At 45.1% G+C, this 23687-nt stretch overlaps 1 long non-coding RNA gene across 1 annotated transcript; it reads left to right on the top strand.

Annotated features, from left to right (window-relative positions):
- Positions 1–3160: 3160 nt before the first annotated feature.
- On the top strand, positions 3161–21220 carry LOC308580253. The gene is made up of 4 exons (XR_014004753.1): positions 3161–3306; positions 3895–4004; positions 6090–6450; positions 20944–21220. It is a non-coding gene; the product is annotated as an uncharacterized lncRNA (long non-coding RNA).
- The last annotated feature ends 2467 nt before the right edge of the window (positions 21221–23687 follow it).

The following is a 23687-nucleotide window of genomic DNA, read 5'->3' as shown; positions in this document are numbered from 1 at the left end:
ATTTGAATGTGGAAAGATGCCAATAGCTGATTGCCTATAAAGCAAAGATACCACCTGGGGTTTCTGCAGTCCGGTTATCTGCTGTGTTGTGTGAGCAGCTGAACATCCCAAAACAGTGCTATGGTTAACCAGAAACTATTGTATTACTTTGCAACATTCCGTAACAGGCTCCAGGTCAAAAGCTAGCCCCGTAATCGTAACAATAACTTATCATAGGCTGTCTTCCTCTCTCGACTTGCAATTGAGTCCAGCACAGATCTATGTGCTGATGGATCTATATGATGGTGCTGCACCCAATATTGCCAGAATGGGGCATTTGGCCAGAAACTATTATTGCCAGAGAAAGGCTGTAAAACACAACACTATACTTGGTATCTTCATAAGATCCAGCTGCCCCTCTTTACCACGTGCAGACTCTATATTCAGGACCAAAGCTGGTTTGCAATGTTAAAACAATCGGTCAGAATAGTATACCCTCCAACATTTCTCTGATGAAATTAAGGATGTTCAATGCTATTATTATTATTATTATTATTATTATTATTATTATTATTATTATTATTATTATTACCACACCCACCTGCCTGGGTTGCCCCAGCCACTCTGGGCAGCTTCCAACATATATAAATACTAATAATAATAAAACGTTACAAACCTTCCCTACACAGCATGGGTAGGCAAACTAAGGCAAACTAAGGCCCGGGGGCTGGATCCAGCCCAATTGCCTTCTAAATCCAGCCCATGGATGGTCCAGGAATCAGCATGTTTTTACATGAGTAGAATGTGTGCTTTTATTTAAAATGCATCTCTGGGTTATTTGTGGGGTATAGGAATTTGTTCATTTTTTCCCCTTCCAAATATAGTCCGGCCCCCACAAGGTCTGAGGGACAGTTGACTGGCCCCCTGCTGAAAAAGTTTGTTGACCCCTGCTAAACAGGATTGCCTTCAGGTGTTATTTATCTCCTTGGCTTGGGGGTCGCATAACTCCATACCCTCCAACATTTCTCTGATGAAAATAGGGGCATCCTAAGAAAAAGTGGGACATTCCAGGATCAAATCAGAAACTGGGACGGCATCTGTAAATCTGGGGATATTCCTGGAAAATAGGGACACTTGGAGGGTCTGGAATAGATAATTAAACGGTAAAAGCTAGAGAGCATTAAAACAGGCCAAACAGAGGCTAGTAGGAATTGGTGGCATCATGGAGACAGATGGGGATGTCATGGAGACAGACAGCAGGGACAACCTGGTCATCTCCTGGAGGGCTATTTGGCAATCCTCTGCATTCCACATGAGCTTTTCTCAGCCTGAACCCCACCAAATAAGCTATGCAGAAGAAGGAGCAACTTGCCTTAGCATGTTGAACACCTACTTTGGGACAGCAAAAGATACAGGCGTGCCCCCAAGCTACGACCCTGGTCTTTCAAAGGAAGTGTAACCCTATCAAGACCAGGCAATCTCCCACCCATCCAATCTAGGGAACCACCCACTAGCAGTGCCTCATCTGGATTTGTGGGATGTAAAACACAGAGCAGTCAAGTACAACATCCCTAGAGTGGACATAAAAAGGGGATGTCTGGAACAACCAGTCAGAACTTCCTGTTTCCTCCTAGGCTGGGACAGACTTCCTCTACATGTGACCAGAGGTGAGCATGACCTCACCTATGTAGGTAATAAAACACCTCAGCGGAGGCCACCATCTCTCTCTCTCTGACCACATTCATCGAAGAAGCAACATCTGCTTAGTCTGAGATGCTCTCAAAGGAGCTATCTCCTTGCGTGTTGAGTCCCACAGTGCCACCCACCAAAAATTTCACACTTCACACGTAAATTTTTGTTTAAGGTTTTTGGCATAATTTTGGCCACAACTTTATTTAAATACAAAAAATGTGAGTGGTTGCTTAGGCATTGGTTATGACTATCTGTCCTTGCCCTCAAGGACAGAGCTGGCCCTTCCGGACACCAACGGAAGCCAGCGTGGGAAACAAGTATTGGGTGAGAAATCTGAAACTGGGCGACAGTCCCTCACTTCTCACCCTCATGTTCCGGTGGGGCTTGCACGGCCGCAGGTCCGACTCCGGGGACAAGGACAAATTGTATGGCAAGACCCTGGATTCCTTTAACGGAATTCCCTTTCCGCATCATTTGGAGGGGTAGGCACTTACCCCTCCAAGCACCAATTTAACCAATGCCTAACCACCAACCTTACAAGTTGTGACGATTTGCTACGTAGTAGGCAAAAACCAAATGGCACCAGCCAATCAGCCAGATGGCAAAATTCCTACTAGGCCCCTGCACCAAGGCGGACGACCCCATGACAGGCAATAGCAAGGTCAAGCGAGCAAAACAAAAAACCACCCTATAAAAGGGCGGGAGGGCGGGTGATCCGATGCAAAACGGCCAGGAGAGCGTCCAACGTCTGGCCCCTGTATTTAAAGACTCTGACCCCTCCCACAAATTTGCCACAATTCAAACTCCCCAGCAACCCAATTTAACCACTTAAAGGCTTGGGTTCCTCACCAAATTTGCCTAGTCACTACAGGGTGGCCTGTTCTTCCCAACCGCAACACGTGCTCTCTGTTATGGAGAACACGCTTTATGGGATAGTTTCCAGGTGTATATTACTTTTGTAACTCAAGCCTGCCTTCTGGGATCCGTTTGTGAACAGAATGTGTAAGTAAACTCTTTTTATACTTTTATAGAAGACTGTGTCATGTCTATCTTTCTATGAGGGACTAAAGGAGAAATTACCAAGGAAACTTATTGTAGAGGCTTTAGCGAGCCTGAGCAAACGCATCCGCTGTGCAAGTTTAAAAAGGGGAATGTTACTCTGCTAAATTGTAGAACTTGTTAACACAAGTTGGAAAGGATATAGTCAAACAATATACCCTCTCCTGCATCCCTGAACATTTCCACAGGATTGAGTTTGTTTGTTGGCTCTCATCCAGTCCATTACTGAGCCAAGACACTGGTCCAGCACTTCCACCGCCCAGTGGCGTAGCGTGGGTTGTCAGCACCCGGGGCAAGGCAAGTAATTTGCGCCCCCTAACCCGTGGATTTGCGCCCCCTAACCCATGGATTTGCGCCCCCTAACCCTAACCCCCAGATGTTGCGCCCGGTGCGGCCGGCCCCCCCTGCACCCCCCACGCTACGCCACTGCCACCGCCTCACCTGCAGACGCAAAGGAGAAATAGAGCTGAGCGTCATCAGCATCCTGCGGACAACATACTCCAAAACTCTGGATAACCCCACCCAGCGGTTTCATGTAGATGTTCAGCAGCCACCTGCAACTCCAGGAATAACTCAGTAACCAGACCTTTTAATATTCCTTCTTTTCCCGCCCCCCCCCTCTCCTTCAGTACTCTCAAAGCTGGTTTCGTTTTGCCAGATTATCACCAATCAGGGTGACAAAGTCCCAGCACACTCTCTAACTCGAATTATACCAACTAAAAGCCAGGCTAGGAGTTCTCCTTGCAATTTATAGACTGGATCATTTGGCTCAACTTACAAAACACTTTAAAAAGTGGAATTAAATTTAATGGTGAAATATGTAATCACTATACTGTTTTATTATGCATGAGTAGGAAAAAAAGAAAAAGAAAAAACACACCAACCCTTTCAATTTAAATAATATCCAGCTTTTAAACACTATTAATAAACCTAGCGCACTCCAAATTAGAATTATGTACCCAAGTTTTCTAAATGTTTGGCTTATCCTAACAATTTATCACCAGGGTCGCTTCTGCTAATGAGAACGGATAATTGGGAATTGATTGCTCTGGCAAATAAATGCCTTGGTGTGTTTAATTTCTTAAACTGACACACAGCAGGGGAAATCTATGATGCACTGCTCTATTCTTGTTGACAAGAAATTTATGGGAAATTTTGTTCAAGGTCAACTCTAGCTTCCTTCTCCTATCCTGAGTTCACACATCACAGAAGAATGTCACATGACTGACCCTAGAAACACGTTCACAGAGAGAAGTGAACCATCCTCTCCACAGGTAAAATGGCAGGATGACATGCACATGCAGTAGTAGCTTTAAAGATGTGCCGCTGTAATACCAAATATTGCTACTAGGAACACCATAACTATATACAGTGGTACCTCAGTTTTAGAACGCAAATGCTTCCATTTTCGAACACACCTTGTAAGTCGAACAGCTTCCGCTGAGCATGTATTTCTCAATTTGGTTTTTCAAACGTTTCAGAACTCGAATGGTCTTCCAAAACAGATTACTTTCGAAAACCAAGGTACCACTGTATCTGGAAAGCTTTTGCATACTAGGCAGTATTCTGCATGAATGCATCCTCACCATGGATGCCCTGTTCTCATTTCACAGAGAGCTGTAATGTAACATTTGAACCAGCCTTGTGCAAATTCTACTAATGACTGAAGTACTGTACTAAATGTTGACAATGGGAGAGGCAACTCCAAACCCCCCCCCCCAAAAAAAACCCCACACCCTTTAATATCTCTCCACCCCCATCGTTCAGCCTGGACATTGAGATCCAGCGCTGAGGGGCTTCTGGCGGTTCCCTCATTGCGAGAAGTGAGGTTATAGGGAACCAGACAGAAGGCCTTCTCGGTAGTGGCGCCCGCCCTGTGGAACGCCCTCCCTTCAGATGTGAAGGAAATAAGCAGCTATCTTCTCTTTAAAAGACACCTGAAGGCAGCCCTGTTTAGGGGAGTTTTAAATATTTAATACTGTATTGTTTTTAACACTTGATTGGAAGCTGCCCAGAGTGACTGGGGAAACTCAGCCAGATGGGCATGGTATAAATAAATTATTATTATTATTATTATTATTATTATTATTATTATTATTATTATTATTATTATTATTAAATAGGATTCTTGAGTTCTACAGGAGTCCTTCTTCATCCCTCCAGAGAGCCAGGCATAAGGTGTCCAGCATGTTGAATTAGTACTCCAGACTGAAACCCACAAACCACCAAGCATCTGAGCAGATTCTCATGCAGATCAAGCCTAGTTAAACAAGTTCCAATAAGTGCTGGAAGTGTAAAGAGAAAGAAGGTACATTTTATCATATGTGGTGGAATTGTAAAGTAACTGTTCCCCTATGAAAAAAAATCACTGTACCTTCCACTGGGGCTCATGATATCCTGTCTGAACTAGCACAGATAAGGCAGGAGATAAGCAGCACCATAATCTGTGAGTGTGTGCCGTACACTGATTCAGTGTGTTGATGATCTACAAAAAGCTATTTGTTTAGATGGGCCCTTTCTTCTTTCTCTCTCACTTCAGAGATGGTTGATACCATGAGTGCTGCATGCTAAGATAAGGTTACCAGACGTCCCCGTTTCCCGGGGACAGTCCCCAGATTTACAAATCAGTCCCCTGACAAAATCCATCAATTTAGTAAAGGTAAAGGGACCCCTGACCGTTAGGTCCAGTCGCGGACGACTCTGGGGCTGCGGCACTCATCTTTTTTTTTTTTTTTTGAATATTTATAATTTTATTGATTTCCAACTCATTATACATTTTATCCATATATACAACAAATCATATCCATTTTAGACTTCCTTCAACGTCACTGACAATCGTTCGTAGTTATCCCTTTAGTACACATTTCATTTTTTTTCATATTGCCATTTGTTCCTCCCTTCCTCATAATCTCTACTAAACAATATTTGTTGGCACTCATCTTGCTTTATTGGCCGAGGGAGCCGGCGTACAGCTTCCGGGTCATGTGGCCAGCATGACTAAGCCACTTCTGGTGAACCAGAGCAGCGCACGGAAATGCCATTTACCTTCCCACTACAGTGGTACCTATTTATCTACTTGCACTGGCGTGCTTTCAAACTGCTAGGTTGGCAGGAGCGGGGACCGAGCAACGGGAGCTCACCCCGTCGTGGGGATTCGAACCACCGACCTTCTGATCAGCAAGCCCTAGGCTCAGTGGTTTAGACCACAGCGCCACCCGCGTCCCATCAATTTAGTAGGAAGTTGAAAAGTGTCCCTGGATTCATTGAAAAAAAATCTGGTAACCTTAAGCTAAGAACACTTTCCTATATTTGTGCAGAAGAGTTGCTGAGCTGAGAGGAGTATTTCTTCCTTTCTCCAGGACTGAAGGAGCCATGCTTCTTTCTCCACTGACATTAAGGAAGAGGACACTCTGACAATTAGCATGCAACAAACACCCAGCAAATGGTTCCCAATGTTCCCCCGAAAGGTACTTATTAAGCCTCTTGAAGGAAGCTTTTCCTGCCTTCTCGTGTGAGGCTCAGGGACACGTGACTGATGATGGATGATGCATCAGCAAAGCTGCTGGAAATGGAGGGAGGCGTTATTGACAGCTCTTCCTGCCGCATCAATATGTCAACATAAAGCAGGTCTCTGGTGGTAAATCAACTGCTGTGGTGCACAGAACGACCGTGGGGAGGAACCATGATTGCTACAAGCCATCGAAACTGGTAATAAAAAAGGTAAAGGACCCCTGACAGTTAAATTCAGTCATGAACGACTCTGGGGTTGTGGCGCTCATCTCGCTTTACTGGCCGAGGGAGCCGACATTTGTCCACAGAGTTTTTCTGGGTCATGTGGCCAGCATGACTAAGCTGCCTCTGGCAAAACCAGAGCAGCACACGGAAACGCCGTTTACCTTCCCACAGGAGTGGTACCTAATTACCTACTTGCACTTTGATGTGAATTCAAACTGCTAGGTTGGCAGGAGCTGGGGCCGAGCAACGGGAGCTCACCCTGTCGCGGGGATTTGAACCGCCAACCTTCCGATCGGCAAGTCCTAGACTCAGTGGTTTAGACCACAGTGCCACCCGCATCCCTGAAACTGGTAATAACTCAGGGATAATCCACAGGTGTGCACAATAAACCTTTCATCGAGTCAGAAGGCTGTATGACACAATTCAGAGTCTTGGTGCTGGCATTTAAAGCCCTAAATGGCCTCGGTCCTCTATACCTGAAGGAGCATCTCCACCCCCATCGTTCAGCCCAGACACTGAGGTCCAGCGCCGAGGGCCTTCTGGCGGTTCCCTCGCTGCGAGAAGTGAGGTTACAGGGAACCAGGCAGAGGGCCTTCTTGGTAGTGGTGCCTGCCCTGTGGAACGCCCTCCCAGCAGATGGCAAGGCAATAAACAACTATTTTACCTATAAAAAACAACTGTTTAGGGAAGTTTTTAATGTCTGATGCTGTATTTTTAATATTCGGTTGGAAGCTGCCCAGAGTGGCTGGGGAAACCCAGCCAGATGGGCAGGATATAAATAAATTATTATTATTATTATTATTATTATTATTATTATTATTATTATTATTATTGCCAGTGCTTTTCAGGATGACGCACAGAAAAGGACCCAGTTAATGAGCATTTATGCCAGCATGGAGTATGGCTGCTGTTACAGGGGAGATCATAGAATCATAGAGTTGGAAGGGACCCCAAGAACCATAGAGTCCAACCTCCTGCAATGCAGGAAAATACCACTGTCCCATATGGGGATCAAACCTGCGACCTTGGTATCATCAGCACCACACTCTAACCAGCTGAGCTATCCAGTGATGTAGGGTGCATTTCTGTCGAGCTGCAGAAATGGATAAGATATGAGTAGATTCTTCCCATCTGTTGTGTAGGGAGTCCACACATTCACCAAAGGTAATGGTAGCAGTAGTCACTTACATCTGATTTCATGGAGAAAAAGATAGTCCCTATGTTCTCTAGGAGGTACAGTGGTACCTCGGGTTAAGTACTTAATTGTTGGTATTAAAGGGTTAAGAAGCTCTAATCAAGACGCTCTAATCACTGAGCAGCTGGAGGTCGTTAGGCTTCCAGGCATGTGAGTTTGTATAAATAGTCAACTCACTCATGTGTTTGCCCCCTTCCCCCTTCCCTTTTCGTTTGGGGCGTGTTTGCTGAAATGTGTGATTCTTCACCAGGGTTTTTGTTTTGTGTAAATAAACCTTTTGTTTGAGTTCCAAACCGCTTGCTCCAAGATTCCTTTATTGAAAAGATGCTGACTCTCCAGCCCTTCTTGAGCCGCTGTGCGAAATGCTCTGCTGTAATGGGACATTGTGGCATCGGAAGCGCACTGGACATATGATTAGCATTAAACTAATTAAAGTTTAATGGGACAGGTTATGGTTGTTTGTACGTCAAGAAGGAGACAAGGAGTGCAGTTAAGAGTGATTTATGCAAGGACTGGAGCGAAGACAGAAGCGGTTGCCGACAACGAAAGCCTTCAAAGCAGCTTGAGTCCTGCAACGTGCCTAGGAAAAGTTTTAAAGAGGCACTGCGCAGTTTGTACTCGCTGGAAGACGCCTTATTCCTCGAGGAGCCACCTCAGAAGCTGGGAGACGGTCTACAGGTCTGTGAGTATCGTTCCTAAGCCCCAGGGAGGATGGCAGAGTCCCAGGAAAGTTTTACTGTCCCCTTTACGCGACTCAATGGGAAAAATTGGCAAGATTGGAAGGCTAGAGTAAGGGTTTGGTTGCAAGCAAAAGAGTTGTGGAGTTGTACTGAAGCACCGCCTTTACAGGCAGCTGCAGACGCGTCTGCAGAAGACAAAGCAGCAGCGGCAGCTTCACAGAAACGTGACAGGAAAGCCCAAGGTCTACTAGTTTTGGCAGTGGGACCAGAGCAAATGCCTTATGTTTCTGAGTTAAAGAACACGCATGAGGTCTGGACGGTTCTGCAGCGGTTAAATTCCAGAAACACTGTGGGGGCCAAGATCCATGCTACAAGATGTTTGTTTGATTTACGTCTCCAACCGGGAGCGTGTGTGAAAGAACATATTGCCAAAATGGTGTCCGCCTTTAATCAACTAAGACAGCTGGGCATTCCTTTCTCTATGGAGCAGCAGTCATACATTTTGTTGTCTTCTCTTGATAAAAGCTATGAGACTCTAGCTTTAACTTTGGAAGATATGCCTTCATCTGAATTAACCCTTGAATACATTTCTTCTCGACTTGCTGATGAACAGGATAAAAGGCAAAGAGAAAGAGGTTTGTCTTCAAAGGGGAGTTATGCTGTGCCTAAGAGTGGGGATGCTGAGTTTGAGAACACAGTAAATGCTTTCGCAGCTAGACACTGTTTTCGCTGTGGTTCCTCTTCCCATTTAATCAGGAATTGTCCACGTGAACCTGGTCAAGACAGCACCAAGGCCGTTACCCCTAGTTACCAGACAAGGAGTTCCAGGGGACGTCGAAGAAGAGGAGGAGGGCGTGGCTACTCCCACAGCACACAGCACATGGCTTCAGCAATGGCGTTGATGCAAGGGCGTGGCCAAGGCAGCAATCTACGCTGGTTGATCGACAGTGGTGCATCTCATCGCCTGGTGGCGCCATCTAGTGTCCGTTTGCGGAATTGCAGACATTTGCAAACCCTTAAAGTTGTGACAATGGCAGATTCAACTAAACGTTCCTTAGAGACTGTAGGCACAGTGTTTTTGAAGTGTTTGCAAACAGAAATTGATGCCTACGTGCTAAAGGGAATGAAGGGGTGTATTTTGTCTGTGTCAGAACTTGATAGAAATGGGTTTAAAACTGTGTTTGAAAATGGGGTTTGTACTATTTCAAAGAATAACGTATCTCTTTTGCAGGTGGAATGCAGAGATGGGTTATATTATTTTGAGACAAGTCCAGATGAAGTTGAACAGGTTCATGCTGGTTGTGTGAACTCGCCTACCCATAATTCTTGTGTTCATTTATGGCATCGCCGTTTGGGACATATTAATTTTCAGTATGTTAAAAGACAACCTGAATTATCAGAAGGGTGCAAATTGAAAAAAATGTACTAAGTATTTGGATTGTACTGCATGCAAAAGGGCGAAGGTTCATAGATGCAGCTATCCCAGTTCAAATAGGAAATCTGACAAAGTATTCCAACTAGTGCATATGGACCTATGTGGCCCAATGCCTGTTGCTAGCATGGGAGGTTCGAGGTATGCACTGTTCCTCTCAGATGACAAAACAAAGGTTACATGGTTTTTTCCTCTCAAAACAAAAGCAGATACTGCAGAAACAGTTAAAAATTGGGTTCATGCAGTAGAACTTGAATTCGGTACTAGAGTACTTGCTTTTCAAACAGACAGAGGGTCAGAATTTACCGGGTCTGTGTTGCAGAATTTCTTTAAGAAAAAGGGAATTAAGCATCGTCTGTCTACACCTTATTCCCCCCAAGAAGGAGGCGTGGCCGAACGCAAAAACAGGGTTCTGCAAGAGTTGGCAAACTCTATGTTGTTTGATGCTAAACTTCCTCAAAGTTACTGGGCGGAAGCCTGGCAGACGGCTACTCATGTTCTGAACCGAGTATATAATTCGGTAATTGATACTACGCCATATTTTGCTTTATATGGGAAGAAGCCCAAAGTTAATTACTTTCGGGTGTTTGGATCTCAAGCCTATGTACTTATCCCAAAAGCGTTAAGGAAAAAGGGAAGTCCAAGGGCTAGGAAACTCATCTTTTGTGGGTACGAACCTCATGCCAAATCTTGGAGGTTTGTGAACCCAGATGGGGATACTACAAGAGTGGTCCTCAGTAGGAGCGCTGAATTTTGTGAGCAATCCGGATGGACTCACTTACATGCTAACCCTGACATTTTGAGAGATGATTTAGGCATTTATGCTGAGAAAGAAAGTCCAGAGGGTGATGAGCCAGAAGGGGATGGTGCACATGGTTCAGATGCAGATTCTGACCAGGCACAAGGTTCTTCTCCTAAGGTAGAAAAGCCAGAATCTAAGAGTGTTCCAACATCGCCAGTCAGTAGGCCTAGCAGACAGCAAAAGCGAAGCAGGTCGCCTGCAACACCAAGCCCAAGGGAGGTATCTAAACGGAGGTCTTTATCCCTAGAGGCACATCCAGACATAAAGTCTGAGACAGATTCTGACAGCCAACGGTCAGAGGGGGCACTAGAGGAGCAATTGCGCAGGTCAAAACGTGCCACAAAGGGCAAGCCGCCAGAGCGGTTTAAGGTGACAAGTGTATACGTAAATATGGCACAGTGTGAGCCAGATAGCTATGTAGAGGTACAACAGCTTCCAAGCTCAGAAGCCGCAAAGTGGCAGGAAGCAATGGAAAAAGAGATGGCTTCAATGAAGTCTCTCGGTGTGTTTACAAGTACAGAGCTTCCAAAAGGCCAACAAGCTGTAGGTTGTCGATGGGTATATCGTTTAAAGCCCACAACTACTGAGGAGTTGCAATATAAAGCTCGACTAGTTGCAAAAGGGTTTTCGCAGCGCAAAGGAGTTCACTATTCTCAAATCTATGCCCCTACTTCAAGATCAGAGTTATTAAGAATGCTTTTAGCCTCTTCAGCTAAGAAGGGAAATAAGCTGTTTCATTTTGATGTCAATGTGGCTTATTTAAATGCAGACTTACAGGAGGAAGTCTATATGACACCACCGCCAGGTTTTGAAGGAGACAAGCCAAACCAGGTCTGGCGCCTGCACAAATCCATTTATGGGTTGAAACAGTCCGCCCGTAATTGGAATTCCTGCTTAAACGATGCTCTAGAGCAGTGTTTCCCAACCACTGTTCCGCGGCACACTAGTGTGCCGTGAGATGTTGCCTGGTGTGCCACGAGATGTTGCCTGGAGGGAGGCGGGCGAGTCGGGCGGCGAGAGGCGGGGAGGCGGCGGCGAGGAGAGGCCGCCCAGCGCGGGGCTCTCGCCGTCTGCCTGCCTGGCTGCCTGCGAGCTCGGCGGGCAGCGCCTCCGTCCGCAGCGCCCGCCTCGCGGCTCTCATTCCCTGCCCCTGCCAAAGCTCACCCAGCCAAGCCGCGCTCTCCTTCCTGCCTCGCTTTGCTGCCTCCCCCCCCCAAAGCTTGGAGGTTCCCCGGCAAGGGGGAGGGGAAAAATTGAAACTTACACTTTCGTGCGTCCCTCCCGGCGTGACGCTGCGCGCTGACGTCACGGGGCTGTAATGGTGGTGTGCCTCGAGATTTTTTTTCATCAAACAAGTGTGCCTTTGCCCAAAAAAGGTTGGGAAACACTGCTCTAGAGAGCATGGGGTTCAGAAAGAGCGCAGCAGATGCGTGTCTTTATCTAAAAGGCTCGGGATGTGAACAAGAAGCAGTCTTGATATTTGTTGACGATTTGGTATACAGTGGAAAGGACGATAAACTTGCACATCAATTTGCCACAAAGCTTGGAGAAAGGTTTCAGATAAAATCACTAGGCAATGTATCTGTTTATCTAGGAGTTAAAATTCAGCAAGATGAAGATGGGAACTATTGGCTCAGCCAAGAAGCTAAGATCCAGCAGTTGCTGGAAAGGTTTAAAATGGACAACTGTGCTGGTGTTAAAACCCCAATGGAGTTAAGTTACACAAAGGATGCTCAAACTGAGCAACAGGCAGAGTTCTGTAATCCCGGGGTTTATCAGTCAGCGATAGGCAGTCTACTCCACATTGCACAGTGGACTCGGCCCGATATAACATATGCTGTCAACATGCTGTGTAGACAAGCTGAAAAACCATCAATGCATGCTTGGCAAGGAGTAAAAAGAGTTTTAAGGTATCTCCAAACTACCAAAAGGTTTCGCTTAAAACTATCAGCAGAGGGCAGCACACAACTTGAATGTTGGGCCGACAGCAGTTGGCTTGATGCTGGACCAGATAGAAAATCAGTGTCAGGAATGGCGATAAAATTTGGAAATGCACTAATTGGTTGGAGATCAAGAAAACAATCACTTATAGCTTTAAGTTCAACTGAATCTGAGTTCAATGCATTATCAGATGTATGTAGAGAACTGGAATTTTATAAGCAACTGGTACAAGAATTGTTTGGAGAATGTTCCCTACCTATCAGAGTGTGGGAAGACAATCAACCTTGTATTAAACTAGCTAAATCAGGTCAATTCAAGGCACACACAAAACATTTGGATATCCGTTATCAAAATGTATGCCAAAGTGTAAAACAAGGTTTAATTGAACTAAAGTATTGTCCAAGCCAAGAAAATCTCGCAGACGGTTTTACAAAAGCTTTGAGTCCGCAATCTCATAAATGTTTCTGTTCAGGTTTAAATTTGAATTAAGGTTGGTACAGCTCAGTGTTACGAGCGAGAGGGGGTGTTGGTATTAAAGGGTTAAGAAGCTCTAATCAAGACGCTCTAATCACTGAGCAGCTGGAGGTCGTTAGGCTTCCAGGTATGTGAGTTTGTATAAATAGTCAACTCACTCATGTGTTTGCCCCCTTCCCCCTTCCCTTTTCGTTTGGGGCGTGTTTGCTGAAATGTGTGATTCTTCACCAGGGTTTTTGTTTTGTGTAAATAAACCTTTTGTTTGAGTTCCAAACCGCTTGCTCCAAGATTCCTTTATTGAAAAGATGCTGACTCTCCAGCCCTTCTTGAGCCGCTGTGCGAAATGCTCTGCTGTAATGGGACATTGTGGCATCGGAAGCGCACTGGACATATGATTAGCATTAAACTAATTAAAGTTTAATGGGACATTAATTCATTCCGGAGGTCTGTACTTAACCTGAAACTGCTCTTAACCTGAAGCACCACTTTAGCTAATGGGGCCTCCTGCTGCCGCTGTGCCACCGGAGCACGATTTCTGTTCTCATCCTGAAGCAAAGTTCTTAACCTGAAGCACTATTTCTGGGTTAGCGGAGTCTGTAACCTGAAGCATATGTAACCTGAGGTACCACTGTATTGCCAGCTGAGCTCCAGCCGACCCTATCGCTAGTGCTCTGGTGGTGTTTCCTGCTTGGCAGGGGGTTGGACTCGATGGCCCTTGTGGTCTCTTCCAACTCTATGATTCTATGATTCTATGATTCCAGTTGTTTACGGAAGTCCCAAAGCAGCTTTTGCCAACCTGATGACCTCATAAGGATGTAAGAAGAGCATGTTGGACCACTCCTGTGTCTCATCTAGTCCAACATCCTGTTCTCACAGCAGCCAACTCGATGCCTGTGGGAAACTCTCAAGCAGAACCTGAGCACAAAAGTCACCCAGCCCTCCCGTGGTTTTCAGAAACCCCCTTCTGGGTGCTTTGATTCCAACTCCCATCACCTGTGATCATTCATCATGCTGGCTTGAGCTGATGGACATTGGAGCCTGGTAGCATCTTGGGGGGTCACCATGTTGGCAAAGGCCTTGTTGTTGTTGTTGCTATCTGCTTCTCCTGATTTGGTTCTGATGGGTTTGTTCAAAGTCATGAAATGTATTTTTCGTAATTTTTTTGTGCCAGATGTTTGTTGTGCAGTGGTACCTCAGGTTGAGTACTTAATTCGTTCCGGAGGTCCGTTCTTAACCTGAAACTGTACTTAACTTGAAGCACCACTTTAGCTAATGGGGCCTCCTGCTGCTGCCACGCTGCCGGAGCACGATTTCTGTTCTCATCCTGAAGCAAAGTTCTTAACCTGAGGTACTATTTATGGGTTAGTGGAGTCTGTAACCTAAAGCGTATGTAACCTGAAGCGTATGTAACCCGAGGTACCACTGTTTTTTTGACTAGCTGTCTTCCATCTTTTTAAAAAAAATAAAAATTGACAGCTGGTGGATAGCTCGGTCTGTAGAACATGAAACTCTCATTTTATTTTATTTTATTTTATTTTATTTATGCTTTATTGAGATTAAAAAGCAAACAAACAGTCATCAAAAGAATAATACACCTTATCAAAAATTAATTACATAATTTCTATAGTGACTTCCGGTCACCCCATCATGGGTCCACAACATATTTGATATAACACACTTTTCATTTTCAATCATAACATATCACAATTGTCTTATTTTCCTAAGATTTTCTACTGTTCCACAGAAGAAGAAGAAGAGGAGGAGGAGGAGGAGGAGTTTGGATTTGATATCCCGCCTTTCACTCCCTTTAAGGAGTCTCAAAGCGGCTAACATTCTCCTTTCCCTTCCTCCCCCACAACAAACACTCTGTGCGGTGAGTGGGGCTGAGAGACTTCAGAGAAGTGTGACTGGCCCAAGGTCACCCAGCAACTGCATGTGGAGGAGCGGAGACGCGAACCCGGTTCCCCAGATTACGTGACTACCGCTCTTAACCACTACACCATACTGTCATTCTGGGCCTGCCAACGACTTCAGATTTTTACAGTGCTCCCTAAGATATTTTTTTTACATGCCCCTTTCTTTAATAAATGTTTGTTCAGTGCGGTCTCTTAGTTTTCCCATCATCATTGCTAGTTCTGCATACTCTAGCAGTTTCGACTGTCATTTCAGTTTAGTCAGAATTGAATCACCTTTCCAATTTCTGTCTATTGACATTCTTGCTGCTACAGTAGCATATAAAAATATCTTCCTCACCTGTTTAGGAATATCCGAGCCCATTATGCCCAAAAGAAAGGCTTCAGGGTGGTTGTTGTTGTTTGCAAAGGAGATCTTAAACATCTTTTTGAGCTCATTATAAATTACCTCCCAGAATTCCTTTATTATTATTTTTACAGTTCCACCCCATGTGAAACATTGTGCCTTCCACTCTCATTTTCTTTTCTTTTTTTATATATACATTTTTATTGGTTTTTTTACATATCATTTTTAACAATTCTTTAACATAACTTCTTATCTTATACAATATTTTTGACTTCCGTCAACAACCTCTGATGATTTTCCGTTCTTTATCACTTATTCTGCATTTCTTAATTTCTCTATTACTCTTAATTATCATTAACTAATAATTCTCTTCATAGTCTTTCTTGCAGTATTTCAAATAGTCCTCATTCTTGCAGTCCTATAAGCGTAATCTGTTAATTACAATTGCTTTTCAAATAGTTCCTATATTTACTCCAATCTTCTAAGAATCTCTGGTCCTGCAGGTTTCGAATCCTTCCTGTTAATCTATCTAATTCTGCATATTCCATTAATTTCATCCGCCATTCTTCTTTCGTCGGTAATTCTTCTTGCTTCCATTTTTGTACCAGTAATATTCTTGCCGCCGTCACTGCATATAAAAACAACTTACATTCCTGTCTATTAATATCATCTCCAACAATGCCAAGTAAGAATGCTTCTGGTTTCTTAATAAATGTATATTTCAACATCTTTTTCATCTCATTATATATCATTTCCCAGAAACTTTTTACTTTTTTACATTCCCACCACGTGCCTTCCACTCTCATTTTCAGGGTCTTGGGTTTGAACCCCACTGTGGCGTTTGCCTCCTAGGTGGGTTATAAGGAACGGGTTAAATGAGTGTGAAGTGATTGGCCAGTGGGAACCCAAGGGGAGGAGTTAGAGTTAGAGTTGGAGTTGTTTGGAAGTCAGTGGGGAGTTGGAGAAGGAAGAGGGAGGATACGTCTGTGGGTTGGTCGAGTTGTGTGGTGAGAGAGTGAGAGGAACTGTTAGGTGGAGTCAGATAGATAGTTGGGATAATCAGTTTGAAGTTGTTAGGAACGTATAGGACAGTAAAGGAACTAAGATTAAGAAACTGACAAGAAAAATTAACTGAAACCTTAAACTTGTTCATGCCAGTACGTTTCCGAGCACAATTCAAAGTGTTGGTGCTGACCTTTAAAGCCCTAAATGGCCTCGGTCCAGTATACCTGAAGGAGCGTCTCCACCTCCATCGTTCTACCCGGACATTGACGTCCAGCTCCGAGGGCCTTCTGGCGGTTCCCTCACTGCGAGAAGCCAAGTTACAGGGAACCAGGCAGAGGGCCTTCTCGGTAGTGGCGCCCTCCCTGTGGAACGCCCTCCCACCAGATGTCAAAGAGAACAACAACTACCAGACTTTTAGAAGACATCTGAAGGCAGCCCTGTTTAGGGAAGCTTTTAATGTTTGATGTATCACAGTATTTTGATATTCTTTTGGAAGCCGCCCAGAGTGGCTGGGGAAACCCAGCCAGATGGGTGGGGTATAAATAAATTATTATTATTATTATTATTATTATTATTATGCTTATAAAAATAAACTTGCTCATTTGTTAATGTTAACAACTGTCTGGACTCCGTGTGTACCCGAGAGAAACGGGTTGGTGGCAGCGAAGAGGCAATCACAGTGGTGGCACAGGGATCAATAGACCGTCAAACGTCCGGGGACCCTGTGTGATCGCAACACCCACATTGGGCAAAAGATTCCCGCATTGCAGGGGTTGGACTAAATGATCTTCTCGGTCCCTTCCAACTCTACGATTCTATGACCATAAAAAAGTTTTGCAGCTGCATTTTATTCTATTTTATTTGTAAGCTGCCTTGAAAGGGTTTTTACCCTTAAAGGCAGCCTAAAAACGCCTTTTTTAAACCATCAAGCAAACACATTTTCTGCATAGCTACTCATTTGTATGCTTTCTCACAGGAATTCCACACAGGAGGAAGGCTTCTAATGGATGAAGTGCTTTCCTGTTTGATAGTGTACATTTCGCTCAAGGGATGGCGTCTTCCTCTTCTGTGGGTGGGGTTTTAATGGGGCGGGAGGCAGAGCCAGTGTCAACAAACACACACGCAAGCTTAAAATTACGCCACAGCTTGAGCCAGTGAATTATACACGCTTAAAAGTGCACAGTGAATGACCAGTCGCTGCCAAGAACACAGCATCTTAGATACTTTCCCTGAAACCAACAAGCACCCAACACTTTCCCCCTCCCCTGATTGATTTAATTAAGCTGAGACTTGTTGCTGCTTGCCAGCACATAATGCGTACAGTGGTACCTCAGGTTAAGAACTTAATTCGTTCTGGAGGTCCGTTCTTAACCTGAAACTGTTCTTAACCTGAAGCACCACTTTAGCTAATGGGGCCTCCTGCTGTCGCCGCCGCACGATTTCTGTTCTCATCCTGAAGCAAAGTTCTTAACCCGAGGTATTATTTCTGGGTTAGCGGAGTCTGTAACCTGAAGCGTCTGTAACCGGAGGTACCACCGTATTTTATATGTCGCTGTTTCTGGGCAGGGAGCATACAGCAAAGTTGTCATCAGACATCCATAGGCCTGGAGAGAGGTTTCTAGTTACACCAATTTATTGCAGCGTGACCCTTTGCAGATCCAGTTTCTTGAAAGAGATAACCAGATTCGGCTCTTTCTGCCAAGGAGCCGAAATGTCAGTGTGACAAGCTGATCCCTTACCCCACCATAACTTAATACATCCTGTGCATGCTTGGGAGGATGTTTTTGATGAACTAGCAACTTAATTTAGCAAGGAATTTCCAGCATGTGGCCAGTCTCCCCATGCACCAGCTATCAGGATTCACCTTGAATTGGACTGTGTGGGGAGCAGGAGGAGAGTTGGCTGGCCATTCCATCATTATGACTCAACTTGCGTCTCAGAATTGGCGGCGAGCGCAGGAAAAATTCCAGGAAAGCAAAAGCTGTCAAACAGACAAGATGGCACCAGTAGATTTCAAAATACATGGCTGCTTTCTAAAGGAGGCTCTTCCAAAACAGACACGGCATATTACTTATGGCTGGAATGGGAAGGCGGGGGTAGAGAAAACCTGTCGTACAGTATTGATTTACGGCAGAGAAGGAACTGAAAGGAATAAGGTCTACAGGCAGGAAGGATTGCATGCCAATGACACAGAATCAGAGAATTGTAGCGATCCAAGGGACCCAAAGGGTCCGATCCCAAGCATTATCTCTCCCCTGCCACTTATCTGTCATCAGGTGCCTGTGGCCTAAACCTCTGAGCCACTTGGGCTTGCTGATCAGAAGGCCGGAGGTTCGAATCCCCGCAACGGAGTGAGCTCCTGTTGCTCGGTCCCAGCTCCTGCCAACCTAGCAGATCAAAAGCACACCAGTGCAAGCAGATAAATAGGTCCTGCTGCAGTGGGAAGGTAAACAGCATTTCCGTGCGCTCTGGTTTCCATTGCACCAGAAGTGGTTTAGTCATGCTGGCCACATGACCCGGAAAGCTGTCTGCAGACGAACACCAGATCCCTTGGCCTGAAGGCAAGATGAGCGTTGAAACCCCATAGACATAACTAGACATAACCGTCCAGGGATCCCTTAAAAAAAAAAAGTAAATGACCCCTGACTGTTAAGCCCAGTCGCAGACGACCCTGGGGTTGCGGCGCTCATCTTGCTTTATAGGCCGAGGGAGCCGCCGTTTGTCCGCAGACAGTTTGTCCGGGTCATGTGGCCAGCATGACTAAGCCGCTTCTGGAACAACGGAACACCGAAACCAGAGCAGCGCACGGAAACGCCGTTTACCTTTCCGCTTACCTTTTAAAAGCAACAATAAGCAGTCCAAGGGATGACAAGCATTCACCAAATCTGGGCATTTTTTCAAAGGTTGTGTACTGGAATTCTCCTGTCGTAACTTGATTTAGATCATACCCTCCAACATTTCTCTGATGAAAACGGAAACATCCTATTCCATTGTTGTTGTTGTTTTATATAACACCCGCCTTACTGGGTTGCTCTGGGCAGCTTCCAACATATAAAAAAATCATAATAAATAAAACATTAAAAAACTTCCCTATACAGGGCTGCCTTCAGATGTCTTCTAAAGGTTGTATAGTTACTTATCTCTTCAGCTCAGGGGTCGCATAATTCCACACCCTCCAACATTTCTCCGGTGAAAATAGGGACATCCTAAGGAAAAGCGGGACATTCCGGAATCAAATCAGAAATCGGGACGGCTTCTGTAAATCTAGGACCGTCCCTGGAAAATAGGGACACTTCAAGGGTTTGTTATATAAGCTGCCCTAGGAATATATATTTGTACATTGAAGGCAGTTATTCATTAAACACATGGAGAGATACACACACTTATATGAAAGTGAATATGAGGAATCCCAGTTGCTTTCCCCTTAATAACATAAAACATCCACGTCAATCTTAGGCTTCAATTGAACTGTCATGAATGGCATTACAGTGGTACCTCTGGTTATGAACTTAATTTGTTCTGGAGGTCTGTTCTTAATCTGAAACTGTTCTTAACCTGAGGTACAACTTTAGCTTATGGGGCCTCCCGCTGCCACCGCACCACCAGCGCACGATTTCTGTTCTCATCCTGAGGTAAAGTTCTTAACCCGAGTTAGTATTTCTGGGTTAGCGGAGTCTGTAACCCGAAGTGTTTGTAACCCGAGGTGTTTGTAACCCGAGGTACCACTGCATTGGCCTATCCTTGCAGCGCCATCTCTTACAATTCCTCCCTCACGCCCAACAAACACAAAATGGATTCTAGTCTATGAAAACTTCTGTCCAATCCAATTTCTCAGTCTTTTTAAGGTGCTGCAAGACTCTTGCACTGTGTCTCTTAATGCTGCTCAAAGCAGGCATATCATTGCCCTGAGGCAGTCATATGCTAGAGCGATTAGCATCATAAATACCTAGAGATGCAGAGTCTCAGGAATTCCTATCTGTTTGTGACTCTATAAAACGCCCATCGAGGGTGTGGATGGACGGACAGGAATGGCCTAGTTATCTCTTCCTGCATATGACCTTCCAGTGGAAGCACTTGCGTTCCAACCCTAGCTCTTCCATGGCCTCCAGCAAGTTGTACTCACTCCCCTTCTTGGGGGTGGGGTGTGTGTGTGTCTGTTTCAGCTTTGCCTTTTTGTGGTGGAAAGTCCAGCTCTAAGGATTGAGTTCATCCATTTGCTTCGACCTTTTCTTCGCTCACACAAGATGGTTATCTTCTGCTCAAGAAATGGAATGTGGGAGCCAGAGCAGAACGTGGTACCTCGGGTTACAGATGCTTCAGGTTACACACACTTCAGGTTACAGACTCCGCTAACCCAGAAATAATATCCCAGATTAGGAACTTTGCTTCAGGATGAGAACAGAAATCAGGCTCAGGCGGCGCGGCGGCAGCAGGAGGCCTCATTAGCTAAAGTGGTAATTCAGGTTAAGAACAGTTTCAGGTTAAGAACGGACCTCCAGAATGAATTAAGTTCTTAACCTGAGGTACCACTGTATTTCATTTTGCTGCAGCACTGTGTGCTCACCACTTCCTCGAGGGACCATGCTATAGGTTCTGGTTTCCTCTGAAGGAGACCCACGGTGGGATGCTACTGCTGCTGCTGCTGCTATTGTTGTTGTTGTTGAGTTTTTGCAATATTTGCTTTATTCAGGTAAGCGGTTGTGCGAGAGAACAAACCCAACATTAGGTACCCAGAGAGAAGCATCTGCATCTAATCAACCTGAATGTTGGAAGATTTAGACAAAAAGATGGCCTCGGTCCAGTAGACCTGAAGGAGCATCTCCACCCCCATCGTTCTGCCCGGACACTGAGGTCCAGCGCCGAGGGCCTTCTGGCAGTTCCCTCACTGCAAGAAGCAAAGCTAAAGGGAACCAGGCAGAAGGCCTTCTCAGTAGTGGTGCCCGCCCTGTTTAGGGAAGTTTTTAATGTGTGACTTTTTAATGTATTTTTAATCTTTGTTGGAAGCCACCCAGAGTGGCTGCCAGATGGGCGGGGTACAAATAATAAATTGCTGGATTATGGAACTCACTGCCACAAGAGGTGCTGATTGCCACCCAACTAGATGGTTTTAAAAGAAGACTGGGCAAATTTGTGGACAATAAAGGTCTCAATCACTCCTAGCCATGGCATCTATGTTTTGTCTCCACTGTTGGAGGCCGTATGCTTCTGAATTACAGTTGCCAGAAGCCATAGGAGGAAAGAGGGCTGATGTGCTCAAGTCCTACTTTCGGGCTTCCCATAAGTTAGCTACTGTGAGAACAGGATGCTGGGTTCATCACAATGACAATGCGGTTACACGATTTAGATAATTAATTACGTAAAGTACATAAGTTGCATGAATTCACCACAGTGGGCAGGGAGACCAATAATGCAGAAGATGAACTGCAATGGAATGGAAACAGCACTGCACAAAAACCAATGCAGTGCAGAGTAGGAAATGATGTTTTATTGTCTCCCTAGGTAAAGGTAAAGGTAAAGGTAAAGGTAAAGGTAAAGGTAAAGGTAAAGGTAAAGGTAAAGGTAAAGGGACCCCTGACAATTAGGTCCAGTCGTGACCAACTCTGGGGTTGCGGCGCTCATCTCGCTTTATTGGCTGAGGGAGCCGGCGTACAGCTTCCGGGTCATGTGGCCAGCATGACTAAGCCTCTTCTGGCGAACCAGAGCAGCACACGGAAACGCTGTTTACCTTTCCGCCGGAGCGGTACCTATTTATCTACTTGCACTTTGATGTGCTTTCAAACTGCTAGGTTGGCAGGAGCAGGGACTGAGCAATGAGCGCTCACCCCGTTGCGGGGATTCGAACCACCGACCTTCTGATCGGCAAGTCCTAGGCTCTGTGGTTTAACCCACAGGGCCACCCGCGTCCCTAGGCTCTACCAAATTTCATAGTGTCCCTCTTTGCCAGGTCCCACCAAATTCTATCTTGTTTCTGCTCCAGAGTGAACACGTACCCTCCCAAGAGCTGCCCTTCTCTACCTGCCTGGTCACACCCACTGACTATCAGAAGAGTGGGGGGATACTTTAAAAACTTGCAGCCCTCTTTGCTCTGGATGTAACAAGAATGGATCTACTTTCAGCTACCAAGTGCCGGAAGTCACACGATTCTAGTTTGAAAACGCTGCACAAAAATAGACTGCTCCTGATCCCACCGAAGCCAATGGCAAAACATATATAGTTTTCATTCAATATCTGAGCCTTTGTTTTTTGGTTTGTTTTTTCAAAACCACAGAATGTGGATTGGCAACATTATAAGACTTGGGAGGGTTATTATAGATGCTCTTTTATTAATGTGAATGCGGTCAGATTGTTTCTTTGGAGGTGCAGACGGAGGGAGATTTATTAAAAGTAGCCTCTGGGCAACTACCAGAGATTAAGAAAAATGTAGCTAACTACCTGTTATGTCAAGTTTCATTTTCCAGATCAAAATTCACTGTGTCAGCGGGTTTCCTTTGTTGTTAATTGAAAAGAAAGAGGGAAAAACCAACCACACAAACACGCACAGAGAGAACTTTGTATGCACTGGAGAACTTCACAAGACTAGCTCACAAGATTTATATTTTCTAAATGGCTGTTATTTTCTACTTAAAACAGAGCTTCAGATAAAAGGCAGAGGCACTTAGATAATGGTGAGCCAAGGCGTTTGATGATGTTGTTCCCATGATTTCTGTACACCAATCCAGACACACTGGATGGCTCATGCAAAACGGATGAAAGTGACAACCATGTAATACAAATTATTATGGGCACAATCTAGCCAAAGGTATGCTCATTTAACTTTTAAAAGCTCCAATATACAGGCTTCTGTTGTAGCACACACAGCATAACTGAACATCCAACGTATACCCAGAGATGGCTGAGGGCAGATTTTCTGCATTGCAGGGGGTTGGACTAAATGACCCTTGGGATCCCTTCCAACTCTTGATTCTATGATTCTACCATCTTTACACCTGCGCAGGTGTTGATTGCCGCACTCTTTGCTTTCTGAAAGGACTGCAGAAGGACTGTCTCTGGTTCACATGCTTATGGGATGGCTGTGCTTTGACCCTTTAAATAACTCATTGCCATACCCACCAGCTGAACAATTTGGATATGAAATCCTCCAGGAAACGCATCTTTCTGAAGAACTGCATAAGTCCTGCTAGGCATCTTCCATTATGATCTTGTTGTTGCCGCTGCTCTGCACTTTCAGCTTGCACCACTGCCCATAGTAGTTCCACGTCAACCTGACTATAAACCCAGGGATTGTGAAGGAGGAGGAGGAGGAGGAGGAGGAGGAGGAGGAGGAGGAGGAGGAGGAGGAGGAGAAGAAGAAGAAGAAGAAGAAGAAGAAGAAGAAGAAGTATTTATACCCCGCCCATCTGGCTGGGTTTCCTCAGCCACTCTGGGTGACTTTCA

Source organism: Podarcis bocagei, assembly GCF_964188305.1.
Source record: "Podarcis bocagei genome assembly, chromosome: 2".
NCBI classification, from domain to species: Eukaryota; Metazoa; Chordata; class Lepidosauria; order Squamata; family Lacertidae; genus Podarcis; species Podarcis bocagei.
This window is presented reverse-complemented; position numbering and strand designations above follow the sequence as displayed.